Here is a 19,940-nt window from a genome sequence, read left to right as displayed (position 1 = left end):
ACTCCTCTCAACAGCCCAAACAAATTTCTAAAAGGATGAGTTTGCAACTACTTTACTTTTGGAGAAAATTCAAAACATTCCTTATTCAATAGGGCCCAAACTATCAAAAACCAGCGGTTTCAATGAACACACATTTCTTGGTAGAATCATGCAGGACTGAAATTTTTGATGTTTTTCTACTCCTCTCATGAGCCCAAACAAGTCTCTAAAAGCATGAGTTTGCAACTACTTTACTTTTGGAGAAAATTCAAAACATTCATTATTCAATAGAGCCCAATAGCAAAAACCAGCGTTTTGAATGAAGAATCACATTTCTTGGTAGAATCATGCAGGATTGAAATTTTTGATGATTTTTTACTCCTCTCAATAGCCCAAACAAGTTTCTAAAAGGATGAGTTTGCAACTACTTTACTTTTGGAGAAAATTCAAAACATTCCTTATTCAATAGGGCCCAAACTATCTAAAACCAGCGGTTTCAATGAACACACATTTCTTGGTAGAATCATGCAGGACTGAAATTTTTGATGTTTTTCTACTCCTCTCATGAGCCCAAACAAGTCTCTAAAAGCATGAGTTTGCAACTACTTTACTTTTGGAGAAAATTCAAAACATTCATTATTCAATAGAGCCCATTCAAAATCAGGTTTTGAATGAAGAATCACATTTCTTGGTAGAATCATGCAGGATTGAAATTTTTGATGGTTTTTTACTCCTCTCAACAGCCCAAACAAGTTTCTAAAAGGATGAGTTTGCAACTACTTTACTTTTGGAGAAAATTCAAAACATTCATTATTCAATAGGGCCCAAACTATCAAAAACCAGCGGTTTCAATGAACACACATTTCTTGGTAGAATCATGCAGGACTGAAATTTTTGATGTTTTTCTACTCCTCTCATGAGCCCAAACAAGTCTCTAAAAGCATGAGTTTGCAACTACTTTACTTTTGGAGAAAATTCAAAACATTCATTATTCAATAGAGCCCAATAGCAAAAATCAGGTTTTGAATGAAGAATCACATTTCTTGGTAGAATCATGCAGGATTGAAATATTTGATGGGTTTTTACTCCTCTCAACAGCCCAAACAAGTTTCTAAAAGGATGAGTTTGCAACTATTTTACTTTTGGAGAAAATTCAAAACATTCATTATTCAATAGGGCCCAAAATATCAAAAACTAGCGGTTTGAATGAACACACATTTCTTGGTAGAATCGTGCAGGACTGAAATTTTTGATGTTTTTCTACTCCTCTCATGAGCCCAAACAAGTCTCTTAAAGCATGAGTTTGCAACTACTTTACTTTTGGAGAAAATTCAAAACATTCATTATTCAATAGAGCCCAATAGCAAAAATCAGGTTTTGAATGAAGAATCACATTTCTTGGTAGAATCATGCAGGATTGAAATTTTTGATGGTTTTTTACTCCTCTCAACAGCCCAAACAAGTTTCTAAAAGAATGAGTTTGCAACTACTTTACTTTTGGAGAAAATTCAAAACATTCATTATTCAATAGGGCCCAAACTATCAAAAACCAGCGGTTTCAATGAACACACATTTCTTGGTAGAATCATGCAGGACTGAAATTTTTGATGTTTTTCTACTCCTCTCATGAGCCCAAACAAGTCTCTAAAAGCATGAGTTTGCAACCACTTTACTTTTGGAGAAAATTCAAAACATTCATTATTCAATAGAGCCCAATAGCAAAAACCAGCGTTTTGAATGAAGAATCACATTTCTTGGTAGAATCATGCAGGATTGAAATTTTTGATGGTTTTTTACTCCTCTCAACAGCCCAAACAAGTTTCTAAAAGGATGAGTTTGCAACTACTTTACTTTTGGAGAAAATTCAAAACATTCATTATTCAATAGGGCCCAAACTATCAAAAACCAGCGGTTTCAATGAACACACATGTCTTGGTAGAATCATTGAGGACTGAAATTTTTGATGTTTTTCTACTCATCTCATAAGCCCAAACAAGTCTCTAAAAGCATGAGTTTGCAACTACTTTACTTTTGGAGAAAATTCAAAACATTCATTATTCAATAGAGCCCATTCAAAATCAGGTTTTGAATGAAGAATCACATTTCTTGGTAGAATCATGCAGGATTGAAATTTTTGATGGTTTTTTACTCCTCTCAACAGCCCAAACAAGTTTCTAAAAGGATGAGTTTGCAACTACTTTACTTGTGGAGAAAATTCATAACATTCATTATTCAATAGGGCGCAAAATATCAAAAACCAGCGGTTTGAATGAACACACATTTATTGGTAGAATCATGCAGTACTGAAATTTTTGATGTTTTTCTACTTCTCTCATGAGCCCAAACAAGTCTCTAAAAGGATGAGTTTGCAACTACTTTACTTTTGGAGAAAATTCAAAACATTCATTATTCAATAGAGCCCAATAGCAAAAACCAGCGTTTTGAATGAAGAATCACATTTCTTGGTAGAATCATGCAGGATTGAAATTTTTGATGCTTTTTTACTCCTCTCAACAGCCCAAACAAGTTTCTAAAAGGATGAGTTTGCAACTACTTTACTTTTGGAGAAAATTCAAAATATTAATTATTCAATAGGGCCCAAACTATCAAAAACCAGCGGTTTCAATGAACACACATTTCTTGGTAGAATCATGCAGGACTGAAATTTTTGATGTTTTTCTACTCCTCTCATGAGCCCAAACAAGTCTCTAAAAGCATGAGTTTGCAACTACTTTACTTTTGGAGAAAATTCAAAACATTCACTCTTCAATAGAGCCCAATAGCAAAAATCAGGTTTTGAATGAAGAATCACATTTCTTGGTAAAATCATGCAGGATTGAAATTTTTGATGGTTTTTTACTCCTCTCAACAGCCCAAACAAGTTTCTAAAAGGATGAGTTTGCAACTACTTTACTTTTGGAGAAAATTCAAAACATTCCTTATTCAATAGGGCCCAAACTATCAAAAACCAGCGGTTTCAATGAACACACATTTCTTGGTAGAATCATGCAGGACTGAAATTTTTGATGTTTTTCTACTCCTCTCATGAGCCCAAACAAGTCTCTAAAAGCATGAGTTTGCAACTACTTTACTTTTGGAGAAAATTCAAAACATTCATTATTCAATAGAGCCCAATAGCAAAAACCAGCGTTTTGAATGAAGAATCACATTTCTTGGTAGAATCATGCAGGATTGAAATTTTTGATGATTTTTTACTCCTCTCAATAGCCCAAACAAGTTTCTAAAAGGATGAGTTTGCAACTACTTTACTTTTGGAGAAAATTCAAAACATTCCTTATTCAATAGGGCCCAAACTATCTAAAACCAGCGGTTTCAATGAACACACATTTCTTGGTAGAATCATGCAGGACTGAAATTTTTGATGTTTTTCTACTCCTCTCATGAGCCCAAACAAGTCTCTAAAAGCATGAGTTTGCAACTACTTTACTTTTGGAGAAAATTCAAAACATTCATTATTCAATAGAGCCCATTCAAAATCAGGTTTTGAATGAAGAATCACATTTCTTGGTAGAATCATGCAGGATTGAAATTTTTGATGGTTTTTTACTCCTCTCAACAGCCCAAACAAGTTTCTAAAAGGATGAGTTTGCAACTACTTTACTTGTGGAGAAAATTCATAACATTCATTATTCAATAGGGCGCAAAATATCAAAAACCAGCGGTTTGAATGAACACACATTTATTGGTAGAATCGTGCAGTACTGAAATTTTTGATGTTTTTCTACTTCTCTCATGAGCCCAAACAAGTCTCTAAAAGGATGAGTTTGCAACTACTTTACTTTTGGAGAAAATTCAAAACATTCATTATTCAATAGAGCCCAATAGCAAAAACCAGCGTTTTGAATGAAGAATCACATTTCTTGGTAGAATCATGCAGGATTGAAATTTTTGATGGTTTTTTACTCCTCTCAACAGCCCAAACAAGTTTCTAAAAGGATGAGTTTGCAACTACTTTACTTTTGGAGAAAATTCAAAACATTCATTATTCAATAGGGCCCAAACTATCAAAAACCAGCGGTTTCAATGAACACACATTTCTTGGTAGAATCATGCAGGACTGAAATTTTTGATGTTTTTCTACTCCTCTCATGAGCCCAAACAAGTCTCTAAAAGCATGAGTTTGCAACTACTTTACTTTTGGAGAAAATTCAAAACATTCATTATTCAATAGAGCCCAATAGCAAAAATCAGGTTTTGAATGAAGAATCACATTTCTTGGTAGAATCATGCAGGATTGAAATATTTGATGGGTTTTTACTCCTCTCAACAGCCCAAACAAGTTTCTAAAAGGATGAGTTTGCAACTACTTTACTTTTGGAGAAAATTCAAAACATTCATTATTCAATAGGGCCCAAAATATCAAAAACCAGCGGTTTGAATGAACACACATTTCTTGGTAGAATCTTGCAGGACTGAAATTTTTGATGTTTTTCTACTCCTCTCATGAGCCCAAACAAGTCTCTTAAAGCATGAGTTTGCAACTACTTTACTTTTGGAGAAAATTCAAAACATTCATTATTCAATAGAGCCCAATAGCAAAAATCAGGTTTTGAATGAAGAATCACATTTCTTGGTAGAATCATGCAGGATTGAAATTTTTGATGGTTTTTTACTCCTCTCAACAGCCCAAACAAGTTTCTAAAAGAATGAGTTTGCAACTACTTTACTTTTGGAGAAAATTCAAAACATTCATTATTCAATAGGGCCCAAACTATCAAAAACCAGCGGTTTCAATGAACACACATTTCTTGGTAGAATCATGCAGGACTGAAATTTTTGATGTTTTTCTACTCCTCTCATGAGCCCAAACAAGTCTCTAAAAGCATGAGTTTGCAACTACTTTACTTTTGGAGAAAATTCAAAACATTCATTATTCAATAGAGCCCAATAGCAAAAACCAGCGTTTTGAATGAAGAATCACATTTCTTGGTAGAATCATGCAGGATTGAAATTTTTGATGGTTTTTTACTCCTCTCAACAGCCCAAACAAGTTTCTAAAAGGATGAGTTTGCAACTACTTTACTTTTGGAGAAAATTCAAAACATTCATTATTCAATAGGGCCCAAACTATCAAAAACCAGCGGTTTCAATGAACACACATGTCTTGGTAGAATCATGCAGGACTGAAATTTTTGATGTTTTTCTACTCATCTCATAAGCCCAAACAAGTCTCTAAAAGCATGAGTTTGCAACTACTTTACTTTTGGAGAAAATTCAAAACATTCATTATTCAATAGAGCCCATTCAAAATCAGGTTTTGAATGAAGAATCACATTTCTTGGTAGAATCATGCAGGATTGAAATTTTTGATGGTTTTTTACTCCTCTCAACAGCCCAAACAAGTTTCTAAAAGGATGAGCTTGCAACTACTTTACTTGTGGAGAAAATTCATAACATTCATTATTCAATAGGGCGCAAAATATCAAAAACCAGCGGTTTGAATGAACACACATTTATTGGTAGAATCGTGCAGTACTGAAATTTTTGATGTTTTTCTACTTCTCTCATGAGCCCAAACAAGTCTCTAAAAGGATGAGTTTGCAACTACTTTACTTTTGGAGAAAATTCAAGACATTCATTATTCAATAGAGCCCAATAGCAAAAACCAGCGTTTTGAATGAAGAATCACATTTCTTGGTAGAATCATGCAGGATTGAAATTTTTGATGGTTTTTTACTCCTCTCAACAGCCCAAACAAGTTTCTAAAAGGATGAGTTTGCAACTACTTTACTTTTGGAGAAAATTCAAAACATTCATTATTCAATAGGGCCCAAACTATCAAAAACCAGCGGTTTCAATGAACACACATTTCTTGGTAGAATCATGCAGGACTGAAATTTTTGATGTTTTTCTACTCCTCTCATGAGCCCAAACAAGTCTCTAAAAGCATGAGTTTGCAACTACTTTACTTTTGGAGAAAATTCAAAACATTCATTATTCAATAGAGCCCAATAGCAAAAATCTGGTTTTGAATGAAGAATCACATTTCTTGGTAGAATCATGCAGGATTGAAATATTTGATGGGTTTTTACTCCTCTCAACAGCCCAAACAAGTTTCTAAAAGGATGAGTTTGCAACTACTTTACTTTTGGAGAAAATTCAAAACATTCATTATTCAATAGGGCCCAAAATATCAAAAACCAGCGGTTTGAATGAACACACATTTCTTGGTAGAATCGTGCAGGACTGAAATTTTTGATGTTTTTCTACTCCTCTCATGAGCCCAAACAAGTCTCTTAAAGCATGAGTTTGCAACTACTTTACTTTTGGAGAAAATTCAAAACATTCATTATTCAATAGAGCCCAATAGCAAAAATCAGGTTTTGAATGAAGAATCACATTTCTTGGTAGAATCATGCAGGATTGAAATTTTTGATGGTTTTTTACTGCTCTCAACAGCCCAAACAAGTTTCTAAAAGAATGAGTTTGCAACTACTTTACTTTTGGAGAAAATTCAAAACATTCATTATTCAATAGGGCCCAAACTATCAAAAACCAGCGGTTTCAATGAACACACATTTCTTGGTAGAATCGTGCAGGACTGAAATTTTTGATGTTTTTCTACTCCTCTCATGAGCCCAAACAAGTCTCTAAAAGCATGAGTTTGCAACTACTTTACTTTTGGAGAAAATTCAAAACATTCATTATTCAATAGAGCCCAATAGCAAAAACCAGCGTTTTGAATGAAGAATCACATTTCTTGGTAGAATCATGCAGGATTGAAATTTTTGATGGTTTTTTACTCCTCTCAACAGCCCAAACAAGTTTCTAAAAGGATGAGTTTGCAACTACTTTACTTTTGGAGAAAATTCAAAACATTCATTATTCAATAGGGCCCAAACTATCAAAAACCAGCGGTTTCAATGAACACACATGTCTTGGTAGAATCATGCAGGACTGAAATTTTTGATGTTTTTCTACTCATCTCATAAGCCCAAACAAGTCTCTAAAAGCATGAGTTTGCAACTACTTTACTTTTGGAGAAAATTCAAAACATTCATTATTCAATAGAGCCCATTCAAAATCAGGTTTTGAATGAAGAATCACATTTCTTGGTAGAATCATGCAGGATTGAAATTTTTGATGGTTTTTTACTCCTCTCAACAGCCCAAACAAGTTTCTAAAAGGATGAGTTTGCAACTACTTTACTTGTGGAGAAAATTCATAACATTCATTATTCAATAGGGCGCAAAATATCAAAAACCAGCGGTTTGAATGAACACACATTTATTGGTAGAATCGTGCAGTACTGAAATTTTTGATGTTTTTCTACTTCTCTCATGAGCCCAAACAAGTCTCTAAAAGGATGAGTTTGCAACTACTTTACTTTTGGAGAAAATTCAAGACATTCATTATTCAATAGAGCCCAATAGCAAAAACCAGCGTTTTGAATGAAGAATCACATTTCTTGGTAGAATCATGCAGGATTGAAATTTTTGATGGTTTTTTACTCCTCTCAACAGCCCAAACAAGTTTCTAAAAGGATGAGTTTGCAACTACTTTACTTTTGGAGAAAATTCAAAACATTCATTATTCAATAGGGCCCAAACTATCAAAAACCAGCGGTTTCAATGAACACACATTTCTTGGTAGAATCATGCAGGACTGAAATTTTTGATGTTTTTCTACTCCTCTCATGAGCCCAAACAAGTCTCTAAAAGCATGAGTTTGCAACTACTTTACTTTTGGAGAAAATTCAAAACATTCATTATTCAATAGAGCCCAATAGCAAAAATCTGGTTTTGAATGAAGAATCACATTTCTTGGTAGAATCATGCAGGATTGAAATATTTGATGGGTTTTTACTCCTCTCAACAGCCCAAACAAGTTTCTAAAAGGATGAGTTTGCAACTACTTTACTTTTGGAGAAAATTCAAAACATTCATTATTCAATAGGGCCCAAAATATCAAAAACCAGCGGTTTGAATGAACACACATTTCTTGGTAGAATCGTGCAGGACTGAAATTTTTGATGTTTTTCTACTCCTCTCATGAGCCCAAACAAGTCTCTTAAAGCATGAGTTTGCAACTACTTTACTTTTGGAGAAAATTCAAAACATTCATTATTCAATAGAGCCCAATAGCAAAAATCAGGTTTTGAATGAAGAATCACATTTCTTGGTAGAATCATGCAGGATTGAAATTTTTGATGGTTTTTTACTGCTCTCAACAGCCCAAACAAGTTTCTAAAAGAATGAGTTTGCAACTACTTTACTTTTAGAGAAAATTCAAAACATTCATTATTCAATAGGGCCCAAACTATCAAAAACCAGCGGTTTCAATGAACACACATTTCTTGGTAGAATCGTGCAGGACTGAAATTTTTGATGTTTTTCTACTCCTCTCATGAGCCCAAACAAGTCTCTAAAAGCATGAGTTTGCAACTACTTTACTTTTGGAGAAAATTCAAAACATTCATTATTCAATAGAGCCCAATAGCAAAAACCAGCGTTTTGAATGAAGAATCACATTTCTTGGTAGAATCATGCAGGATTGAAATTTTTGATGGTTTTTTACTCCTCTCAACAGCCCAAACAAGTTTCTAAAAGGATGAGTTTGCAACTACTTTACTTTTGGAGAAAATTCAAAACATTCATTATTCAATAGGGCCCAAACTATCAAAAACCAGCGGTTTCAATGAACACACATGTCTTGGTAGAATCATGCAGGACTGAAATTTTTGATGTTTTTCTACTCATCTCATAAGCCCAAACAAGTCTCTAAAAGCAAGAGTTTGCAACTACTTTACTTTTGGAGAAAATTCAAAACATTCATTATTCAATAGGGCCCAAACTATCAAAAACCAGCGGTTTCAATGAACACACATTTCTTGGTAGAATCATGCAGGACTGAAATTTTTGATGTTTTTCTACTCCTCTCATGAGCCCAAACAAGTCTCTAAAAGCATGAGTTTGCAACTACTTTACTTTTGGAGAAAATTCAAAACATTCATTATTCAATAGAGCCCAATAGCAAAAACCAGCGTTTTGAATGAAGAATCACATTTCTTGGTAGAATCATGCAGGATTGAAATTTTTGATGGTTTTTTACTCCTCTCAACAGCCCAAACAAGTTTCTAAAAGCATGAGTTTGCAACTACTTTACTTTTGGAGAAAATTCAAAACATTCATTATTCAATAGAGCCCAATAGCAAAAACCAGCGTTTTGAATGAAGAATCACATTTCTTGGTAGAATCATGCAGGATTGAAATTTTTGATGGTTTTTTACTCCTCTCAACAGCCCAAACAAGTTTCTAAAAGGATGAGTTTGCAACTACTTTACTTTTGGAGAAAATTCAAAACATTCATTATTCAATAGGGCCCAAACTATCAAAAACCAGCGGTTTCAATGAACACACATTTCTTGGTAGAATCATGCAGGACTGAAATTTTTGATGTTTTTCTACTCCTCTCATGAGCCCAAACAAGTCTCTAAAAGCATGAGTTTGCAACTACTTTACTTTTGGAGAAAATTCAAAACATTCATTATTCAATAGAGCCCAATAGCAAAAACCAGCGTTTTGAATGAAGAATCACATTTCTTGGTAGAATCATGCAGGATTGAAATTTTTGATGGTTTTTTACTCCTCTCAACAGCCCAAACAAGTTTCTAAAAGGATGAGTTTGCAACTACTTTACTTTTGGAGAAAATTCAAAACATTCATTATTCAATAGGGCCCAAACTATCAAAAACCAGCGGTTTCAATGAACACACATTTCTTGGTAGAATCATGCAGGACTGAAATTTTTGATGTTTTTCTACTCCTCTCATGAGCCCAAACAAGTCTCTAAAAGCATGAGTTTGCAACTACTTTACTTTTGGAGAAAATTCAAAACATTCATTATTCAATAGAGCCCAATAGCAAAAACCAGCGTTTTGAATGAAGAATCACATTTCTTGGTAGAATCATGCAGGATTGAAATTTTTGATACTTTTTTACTCCTCTCAACAGCCCAAACAAGTTTCTAAAAGGATGAGTTTGCAACTACTTTACTTTTGGAGAAAATTCAAAATATTAATTATTCAATAGGGCCCAAACTATCAAAAACCAGCGGTTTCAATGAACACACATTTCTTGGTAGAATCATGCAGGACTGAAATTTTTGATGTTTTTCTACTCCTCTCATGAGCCCAAACAAGTCTCTAAAAGCATGAGTTTGCAACTACTTTACTTTTGGAGAAAATTCAAAACATTCACTCTTCAATAGAGCCCAATAGCAAAAATCAGGTTTTGAATGAAGAATCACATTTCTTGGTAAAATCATGCAGGATTGAAATTTTTGATGGTTTTTTACTCCTCTCAACAGCCCAAACAAGTTTCTAAAAGGATGAGTTTGCAACTACTTTACTTTTGGAGAAAATTCAAAACATTCCTTATTCAATAGGGCCCAAACTATCAAAAACCAGCGGTTTCAATGAACACACATTTCTTGGTAGAATCATGCAGGACTGAAATTTTTGATGTTTTTCTACTCCTCTCATGAGCCCAAACAAGTCTCTAAAAGCATGAGTTTGCAACTACTTTACTTTTGGAGAAAATTCAAAACATTCATTATTCAATAGAGCCCATTCAAAATCAGGTTTTGAATGAAGAATCACATTTCTTGGTAGAATCATGCAGGATTGAAATTTTTGATGGTTTTTTACTCCTCTCAACAGCCCAAACAAGTTTCTAAAAGGATGAGTTTGCAACTACTTTACTTGTGGAGAAAATTCATTACATTCATTATTCAATAGGGCGCAAAATATCAAAAACCAGCGGTTTGAATGAACACACATTTATTGGTAGAATCGTGCAGTACTGAAATTTTTGATGTTTTTCTACTTCTCTCATGAGCCCAAACAAGTCTCTAAAAGGATGAGTTTGCAACTACTTTACTTTTGGAGAAAATTCAAAACATTCATTATTCAATAGAGCCCAATAGCAAAAACCAGCGTTTTGAATGAAGAATCACATTTCTTGGTAGAATCATGCAGGATTGAAATTTTTGATGGTTTTTTACTCCTCTCAACAGCCCAAACAAGTTTCTAAAAGGATGAGTTTGCAACTACTTTACTTTTGGAGAAAATTCAAAACATTCATTATTCAATAGGGCCCAAACTATCAAAAACCAGCGGTTTCAATGAACACACATTTCTTGGTAGAATCATGCAGGACTGAAATTTTTGATGTTTTTCTACTCCTCTCATGAGCCCAAACAAGTCTCTAAAAGCATGAGTTTGCAACTACTTTACTTTTGGAGAAAATTCAAAACATTCATTATTCAATAGAGCCCAATAGCAAAAACCAGCGTTTTGAATGAAGAATCACATTTCTTGGTAGAATCATGCAGGATTGAAATTTTTGATGGTTTTTTACTCCTCTCAACAGTAAAAACAAGTTTCTAAAAGCATGAGTTTGCAACTACTTTACTTTTGGAGAAAATTCAAAACATTCATTATTCAATAGAGCCCAATAGCAAAAACCAGCGTTTTGAATGAAGAATCACATTTCTTGGTAGAATCATGCAGGATTGAAATTTTTGATGGTTTTTTACTCCTCTCAACAGCCCAAACAAGTTTCTAAAAGGATGAGTTTGCAACTACTTTACTTTTGGAGAAAATTCAAAACATTCATTATTCAATAGGGCCCAAACTATCAAAAACCAGCGGTTTCAATGAACACACATTTCTTGGTAGAATCATGCAGGACTGAAATTTTTGATGTTTTTCTACTCCTCTCATGAGCCCAAACAAGTCTCTAAAAGCATGAGTTTGCAACTACTTTACTTTTGGAGAAAATTCAAAACATTCATTATTCAATAGAGCCCAATAGCAAAAACCAGCGTTTTGAATGAAGAATCACATTTCTTGGTAGAATCATGCAGGATTGAAATTTTTGATGGTTTTTTACTCCTCTCAACAGCCCAAACAAGTTTCTAAAAGGATGAGTTTGCAACTACTTTACTTTTGGAGAAAATTCAAAACATTCATTATTCAATAGGGCCCAAACTATCAAAAACCAGCGGTTTCAATGAACACACATTTCTTGGTAGAATCATGCAGGACTGAAATTTTTGATGTTTTTCTACTCCTCTCATGAGCCCAAACAAGTCTCTAAAAGCATGAGTTTGCAACTACTTTACTTTTGGAGAAAATTCAAAACATTCATTATTCAATAGAGCCCAATAGCAAAAACCAGCGTTTTGAATGAAGAATCACATTTCTTGGTAGAATCATGCAGGATTGAAATTTTTGATACTTTTTTACTCCTCTCAACAGCCCAAACAAGTTTCTAAAAGGATGAGTTTGCAACTACTTTACTTTTGGAGAAAATTCAAAATATTAATTATTCAATAGGGCCCAAACTATCAAAAACCAGCGGTTTCAATGAACACACATTTCTTGGTAGAATCATGCAGGACTGAAATTTTTGATGTTTTTCTACTCCTCTCATGAGCCCAAACAAGTCTCTAAAAGCATGAGTTTGCAACTACTTTACTTTTGGAGAAAATTCAAAACATTCACTCTTCAATAGAGCCCAATAGCAAAAATCAGGTTTTGAATGAAGAATCACATTTCTTGGTAAAATCATGCAGGATTGAAATTTTTGATGGTTTTTTACTCCTCTCAACAGCCCAAACAAGTTTCTAAAAGGATGAGTTTGCAACTACTTTACTTTTGGAGAAAATTCAAAACATTCCTTATTCAATAGGGCCCAAACTATCAAAAACCAGCGGTTTCAATGAACACACATTTCTTGGTAGAATCATGCAGGACTGAAATTTTTGATGTTTTTCTACTCCTCTCATGAGCCCAAACAAGTCTCTAAAAGCATGAGTTTGCAACTACTTTACTTTTGGAGAAAATTCAAAACATTCATTATTCAATAGAGCCCATTCAAAATCAGGTTTTGAATGAAGAATCACATTTCTTGGTAGAATCATGCAGGATTGAAATTTTTGATGGTTTTTTACTCCTCTCAACAGCCCAAACAAGTTTCTAAAAGGATGAGTTTGCAACTACTTTACTTGTGGAGAAAATTCATTACATTCATTATTCAATAGGGCGCAAAATATCAAAAACCAGCGGTTTCAATGAACACACATTTCTTGGTAGAATCATGCAGGACTGAAATTTTTGATGTTTTTCTACTCCTCTCATGAGCCCAAACAAGTCTCTAAAAGCATGAGTTTGCAACTACTTTACTTTTGGAGAAAATTCAAAACATTCATTATTCAATAGAGCCCAATAGCAAAAACCAGCGTTTTGAATGAAGAATCACATTTCTTGGTAGAATCATGCAGGATTGAAATTTTTGATGGTTTTTTACTCCTCTCAACAGCCCAAACAAGTTTCTAAAAGGATGAGTTTGCAACTACTTTACTTTTGGAGAAAATTCAAAACATTCATTATTCAATAGGGCCCAAACTATCAAAAACCAGCGGTTTGAATGAACACACATTTCTTGGTAGAATCATGCAGGACTGAAATTTTTGATGTTTTTCTACTCCTCTCATGAGCCCAAACAAGTCTCTAAAAGCATGAGTTTGCAACTACTTTACTTTTGGAGAAAATTCAAAACATTCACTATTCAATAGAGCCCAATAGCAAAAATCAGGTTTTGAATGAAGAATCACATTTCTTGGTAAAATCATGCAGGATTGAAATTTTTGATGGTTTTTTACTCCTCTCAACAGCCCAAACAAGTTTCTAAAAGGATGAGTTTACAACTACTTTACTTTTGGAGAAAATTCAAAACATTCATTATTCAATAGGGCCAAAACTATCAAAAACCAGCGGTTTCAATGAACACACATTTCTTGGTAGAATCATGCAGGACTGAAATTTTTGATGTTTTTCTACTCCTCTCATGAGCCCAAACAAGTCTCTAAAAGCATGAGTTTGCAACTACTTTACTTTTGGAGAAAATTCAAAACATTCACTATTCAATAGAGCCCAATAGCAAAAATCAGGTTTTGAATGAAGAATCACATTTCTTGGTAAAATCATGCAGGATTGAAATTTTTGATGGTTTTTTACTCCTCTCAACAGCCCAAACAAGTTTCTAAAAGGATGAGTTTGCAACTACTTTACTTTTGGAGAAAATTCAAAACATTCCTTATTCAATAGGGCCCAAACTATCAAAAACCAGCGGTTTCAATGAACACACATTTCTTGGTAGAATCATGCAGGACTGAAATTTTTGATGTTTTTCTACTCCTCTCATGAGCCCAAACAAGTCTCTAAAAGCATGAGTTTGCAACTACTTTACTTTTGGAGAAAATTCAAAACATTCACTATTCAATAGAGCCCAATAGCAAAAATCAGGTTTTGAATGAAGAATCACATTTCTAGGTAAAATCATGCAGGATTGAAATTTTTGATGGTTTTTTACTCCTCTCAACAGCCCAAACAAGTTTCTAAAAGGATGAGTTTGCAACTACTTTACTTTTGGAGAAAATTCAAAACATTCATTATTCAATAGGGCCCAAACTATCAAAAACCAGCGGTTTCAATGAACACACATTTCTTGGTAGAATCATGCAGGACTGAAATTTTTGATGTTTTTCTTCTCCTCTCATGAGCCCAAACAAGTCTCTAAAAGCATGAGTTTGCAACTACTTTACTTTTGGAGAAAATTCAAAACATTCATTATTCAATAGAGCCCAATAGCAAAAACCAGCGTTTTGAATGAAGAATCACATTTCTTGGTAGAATCATGCAGGATTGAAATTTTTGATGGTTTTTTACTCCTCTCAACAGCCCAAACAAGTTTCTAAAAGGATGAGTTTGCAACTACTTTACTTTTGGAGAAAATTCAAAACATTCATTATTCAATAGGGCCCAAACTATCAAAAACCAGTGGTTTCAATGAACACACATTTCTTGGTAGAATCATGCAGGACTGAAATTTTTGATGTTTTTCTACTCCTCTCATGAGCCCAAACGAGTCTCTAAAAGCATGAGTTTGCAACAACTTTACTTTTGGAGAAAATTCAAAACATTCATTATTCAATAGAGCCCAATAGCAAAAATCAGGTTTTGAATGAAGAATCACATTTCTTGGTAGAATCATGCAGGATTGAAATTTTTGATGGTTTTTTACTCCTCTCAACAGCCCAAACAAGTTTCTAAAAGGATGAGTTTGCAACTACTTTACTTTTGGAGAAAATTCAAAACATTCATTATTCAATAGGGCCCAAACTATCAAAAACCAGCGGTTTGAATGAACACACATGTCTTGGTAGAATCGTGCAGGACTGAAATTTTTGATGTTTTTCTACTTCTCTCATGAGCCCAAACAAGTCTCTAAAAGGATGAGTTTGCAACTACTTTACTTTTGGAGAAAATTCAAAACATTCATTATTCAATAGAGCCCAATAGCAAAAACCAGCGTTTTGAATGAAGAATCACATTTCTTGGTAGAATCATGCAGGATTGAAATTTTTGATGGTTTTTTACTCCTCTCAACAGCCCAAACAAGTTTCTAAAAGGATGAGTTTGCAACTACTTTACTTTTGGAGAAAATTCAAAACATTCATTATTCAATAGGGCCCAAACTATCAAAAACCAGCGGTTTCAATGAACACACATTTCTTGGTAGAATCATGCAGGACTGAAATTTTTGATGTTTTTCTATTCCTCTCATGAGCCCAAACAAGTCTCTAAAAGCATGAGTTTGCAACTACTTTACTTTTGGAGAAAATTCAAAACATTCATTATTCAATAGAGCCCAATAGCAAAAATCAGGTTTTGAATGAAGAATCACATTTCTTGGTAGAATCATGCAGGATTGAAATTTTTGATGGGTTTTTACTCCTCTCAACAGCCCAAACAAGTTTCTAAAAGGATCAGTTTGCAACTACTTTACTTTTGGAGAAAATTCAAAACATTCATTATTCAATAGGGCCCAAACTATCAAAAACCAGCGGTTTCAATGAACACACATTTCTTGGTAGAATCATGCAGGACTGAAATTTTTGATGTTTTTCTTCTCCTCTCATGAGCCCAAACAAGTCTCTAAAAGCATGAGTTTGCAACTACTTTACTTTTGGAGAAAATTCAAAACATTCATTATTCAATAGAGCCCAATAGCAAAAACCAGCGTTTTGAATGAAGAATCACATTTCTTGGTAGAATCATGCAGGATTGAAATTTTTGATGGTTTTTTACTCCTCTCAACAGCCCAAACAAGTTTTTAAAAGGATGAGTTTGCAACTACTATACTTTTGGAGAAAATTCAAAACATTCATTATTCAATAGGGCCCAAACTATCAAAAACCAGCGGTTTGAATGAACACACATTTCTTGGTAGAATCATGCAGGACTGAAATTTTTGATGTTTTTCTACTCCTCTCATGAGCCCAAACAAGTCTCTAAAAGCATGAGTTTGCAACTACTTCACTTTTGGAGAAAATTCAAAACATTCATTATTCAATAGAGCCCAATAGCAAAAATCAGGTTTTGAATGAAGAATCACATTTCTTGGTAGAATCATGCAGGATTGAAATTTTTGATGGTTTTTTACTCCTCTCAACAGCCCAAACAAGTTTCTAAAAGGATGAGTTTGCAACTACTTTACTTTTGGAGAAAATTCAAAACATTCATTATTCAATAGGGCCCAAACTATCAAAAACGAGCGGTTTGAATGAACACACATTTCTTGGAAGAATCATGCAGGACTGAAATTTTTGATGTTTTTCTACTCCTCTCATGAGCCCAAACAAGTCTCTAAAAGCATGAGTTTGCAACTACTTTACTTTTGGAGAAAATTCATAACATTCACTATTCAATAGAGCCCAATAGCAAAAATCAGGTTTTGAATGAAGAATCACATTTCTTGGTAGAATCATGCAGGATTGAAATTTTTGATGGTTTTTTACTCCTCTCAACAGCCCAAACAAGTTTCTAAAAGGATGAGTTTGCAACTACTTTACTTTTGGAGAAAATTCAAAACATTCATTATTCAATAGGGCCCAAACTATCAAAAACCAGCGGTTTCAATGAACACACATTTCTTGGTAGAATCATGCAGGACTGAAATTTTTGATGTTTTTCTACTCCGCTCATGAGCCCAAACAAGTCTCTAAAAGCATGAGTTTGCAACTACTTTACTTTTGGAGAAAATTCAAAACATTCACTATTCAATAGAGCCCAATAGCAAAAATCAGGTTTTGAATGAAGAATCACATTTCTTGGTAAAATCATGCAGGATTGAAATTTTTGATGGTTTTTTACTCCTCTCAACAGCCCAAACAAGTTTCTAAAAGGATGAGTTTGCAACTACTTTACTTTTGGAGAAAATTCAAAACATTCCTTATTCAATAGGGCCCAAACTATCAAAAACCAGCGGTTTCAATGAACACACATTTCTTGGTAGAATCATGCAGGACTGAAATTTTTGATGTTTTTCTACTCCTCTCATGAGCCCAAACAAGTCTCTAAAAGCATGAGTTTGCAACTACTTTACTTTTGGAGAAAATTCAAAACATTCACTATTCAATAGAGCCCAATAGCAAAAATCAGGTTTTGAATGAAGAATCACATTTCTTGGTAGAATCATGCAGGATTGAAATTTTTGATGGTTTTTTACTCCTCTCAACAGCCCAAACAAGTTTCTAAAAGGATGAGTTTGCAACTACTTTACTTGTGGAGAAAATTCATAACATTCATTATTCAATAGGGCGCAAAATATCAAAAACCAGCGGTTTGAATGAACACACATTTATTGGTAGAATCGTGCAGTACTGAAATTTTTGATGTTTTTCTACTTCTCTCATGAGCCCAAACAAGTCTCTAAAAGGATGAGTTTGCAACTACTTTACTTTTGGAGAAAATTCAAGACATTCATTATTCAATAGAGCCCAATAGCAAAAACCAGCGTTTTGAATGAAGAATCACATTTCTTGGTAGAATCATGCAGGATTGAAATTTTTGATGGTTTTTTACTCCTCTCAACAGCCCAAACAAGTTTCTAAAAGGATGAGTTTGCAACTACTTTACTTTTGGAGAAAATTCAAAACATTCATTATTCAATAGGGCCCAAACTATCAAAAACCAGCGGTTTCAATGAACACACATTTCTTGGTAGAATCATGCAGGACTGAAATTTTTGATGTTTTTCTACTCCTCTCATGAGCCCAAACAAGTCTCTAAAAGCATGAGTTTGCAACTACTTTACTTTTGGAGAAAATTCAAAACATTCATTATTCAATAGAGCCCAATAGCAAAAATCTGGTTTTGAATGAAGAATCACATTTCTTGGTAGAATCATGCAGGATTGAAATATTTGATGGGTTTTTACTCCTCTCAACAGCCCAAACAAGTTTCTAAAAGGATGAGTTTGCAACTACTTTACTTTTGGAGAAAATTCAAAACATTCATTATTCAATAGGGCCCAAAATATCAAAAACCAGCGGTTTGAATGAACACACATTTCTTGGTAGAATCGTGCAGGACTGAAATTTTTGATGTTTTTCTACTCCTCTCATGAGCCCAAACAAGTCTCTTAAAGCATGAGTTTGCAACTACTTTACTTTTGGAGAAAATTCAAAACATTCATTATTCAATAGAGCCCAATAGCAAAAATCAGGTTTTGAATGAAGAATCACATTTCTTGGTAGAATCATGCAGGATTGAAATTTTTGATGGTTTTTTACTGCTCTCAACAGCCCAAACAAGTTTCTAAAAGAATGAGTTTGCAACTACTTTACTTTTGGAGAAAATTCAAAACATTCATTATTCAATAGGGCCCAAACTATCAAAAACCAGCGGTTTCAATGAACACACATTTCTTGGTAGAATCGTGCAGGACTGAAATTTTTGATGTTTTTCTACTCCTCTCATGAGCCCAAACAAGTCTCTAAAAGCATGAGTTTGCAACTACTTTACTTTTGGAGAAAATTCAAAACATTCATTATTCAATAGAGCCCAATAGCAAAAACCAGCGTTTTGAATGAAGAATCACATTTCTTGGTAGAATCATGCAGGATTGAAATTTTTGATGGTTTTTTACTCCTCTCAACAGCCCAAACAAGTTTCTAAAAGGATGAGTTTGCAACTACTTTACTTTTGGAGAAAATTCAAAACATTCATTATTCAATAGGGCCCAAACTATCAAAAACCAGCGGTTTCAATGAACACACATGTCTTGGTAGAATCATGCAGGACTGAAATTTTTGATGTTTTTCTACTCATCTCATAAGCCCAAACAAGTCTCTAAAAGCAAGAGTTTGCAACTACTTTACTTTTGGAGAAAATTCAAAACATTCATTATTCAATAGGGCCCAAACTATAAAATACCAGTGGTTTCAATGAACACACATTTCTTGGTAGAATCATGCAGGACTGAAATTTTTGATGTTTTTCTACTCCTCTCATGAGCCCAAACAAGTCTCTAAAAGCATGAGTTTGCAACTACTTCACTTTTGGAGAAAATTCAAAACATTCATTATTCAATAGAGCCCAATAGCAAAAATCAGGTTTTGAATGAAGAATCACATTTCTTGGTAGAATCATGCAGGATTGAAATTTTTGATGGTTTTTTACTCCTCTCAACAGCCCAAACAAGTTTCTAAAAGGATGAGTTTGCAACTACTTTACTTTTGGAGAAAATTCAAAACATTCATTATTCAATAGGGCCCAAACTATCAAAAACGAGCGGTTTGAATGAACACACATTTCTTGGAAGAATCATGCAGGACTGAAATTTTTGATGTTTTTCTACTCCTCTCATGAGCCCAAACAAGTCTCTAAAAGCATGAGTTTGCAACTACTTTACTTTTGGAGAAAATTCATAACATTCACTATTCAATAGAGCCCAATAGCAAAAATCAGGTTTTGAATGAAGAATCACATTTCTTGGTAGAATCATGCAGGATTGAAATTTTTGATGGTTTTTTACTCCTCTCAACAGCCCAAACAAGTTTCTAAAAGGATGAGTTTGCAACTACTTTAC

Source organism: Dendrobates tinctorius, unplaced genomic scaffold (genome assembly GCF_039654945.1).
Source record: "Dendrobates tinctorius isolate UK_male_01 unplaced genomic scaffold, ASM3965494v1 ptg000188l, whole genome shotgun sequence".
In the NCBI taxonomy this organism is placed as follows: domain Eukaryota; kingdom Metazoa; phylum Chordata; class Amphibia; order Anura; family Dendrobatidae; genus Dendrobates; species Dendrobates tinctorius.
This window is presented reverse-complemented; position numbering follows the sequence as displayed.